This window comes from Benincasa hispida, chromosome 8 (assembly GCF_027475165.1).
Source record: "Benincasa hispida cultivar pf3 chromosome 8, pf3_genome.v1.1, whole genome shotgun sequence".
Classification (NCBI taxonomy): Eukaryota; Viridiplantae; Streptophyta; class Magnoliopsida; order Cucurbitales; family Cucurbitaceae; genus Benincasa; species Benincasa hispida.
In genome coordinates, this window is record NC_143485.1 from 9,094,943 (window position 1) to 9,096,089 (window position 1,147).

Genomic DNA, 1,147 nt, shown 5'->3' on the forward strand with positions numbered 1-1,147 from the left:
TTGTCTTCCAAGTCAGGGGCATATTCATACCGTTCTATAAAATATGAAGATGATGGTTCACACTTACAAGAGTTACTAAAATGTTAGTTCTTGACCGAAAATGGTAACCAAACTACTATAGGAATAAGAGCTATTTTGAATATAGTATTTGATCAAGATTGTCTTGCTTTAGTTATTCTGAGTACTTTATTACGTTTGCTAAAATTGGGTTTAAATGCATAAGTTTAATAGAATTTATTTATTTTTCAGTAATGTTGAACTCGATTATACAAATTCTTGCTTTCGACAAATTTAATGGAGAAGGTTACACTAACTGAAAATCGAACATAAACACAATTCTAGTGGTTGACAACCTGAGGTTTGTTTTAACAGAGGAATGTGCACCTCTTCCTGGTTCAAATACTAATTGAAATGTTTGAAAAGTTTATGATAGATGGATAAGGGCTAATCAGAAGGCGAGAGCCTACATCTTGGTGAGCATATCTGATGTGCTCAATAAGAAACATGAAAACACGCCCACTGCTCATAAAATCATGGTATCGTTGCAAGAGATGTTCAGGCAACCATCATCTTCAGTACGAGGCTATAAATTATATTTATAACTCACGCATCAAAGATAGTACCAATGTTAGGGAACATGTCCTGGACATGATGGTCCATTTTAATATTGCAGAAGTTCACGACGCTATCATAGACGAGACTAGTCAAGTTAGTATGATCTTAGAGTCTCTTCCAAAGAGCTTCTTGACCTTCAAAACTAATGTTGTAATGAATAAGATTAATTACAACTTGATTAATCTATTGAACGAACTTCAGACTTACAAATCGATGATGAAATTAAAAGAAAGTGAAGCAAACATTCTTTCATAGATTTTTTTTTTTTTTTTGTAGGGATCCTCTTCAGGAGCGAAGCCTTCAGACAAAAAGAAGTCTGCCCATTCCTCTTCCTAAGATAAAAGTATCGAAATGAAGAAAAATGGACTAGGGAAGAAGAAACCTACTGCTAAGAAAACCAAGACTCTCAAAGGAAAGTGTTTCCGTTGCGGAGAAGACGAGCATTAAAAACGCAACTGCCTCAAATATCTGACTAAAAAGAGAGCAGAAAAGGCAAATCAAGGTAAATCAGATTTACTTGTAATTGAAACAT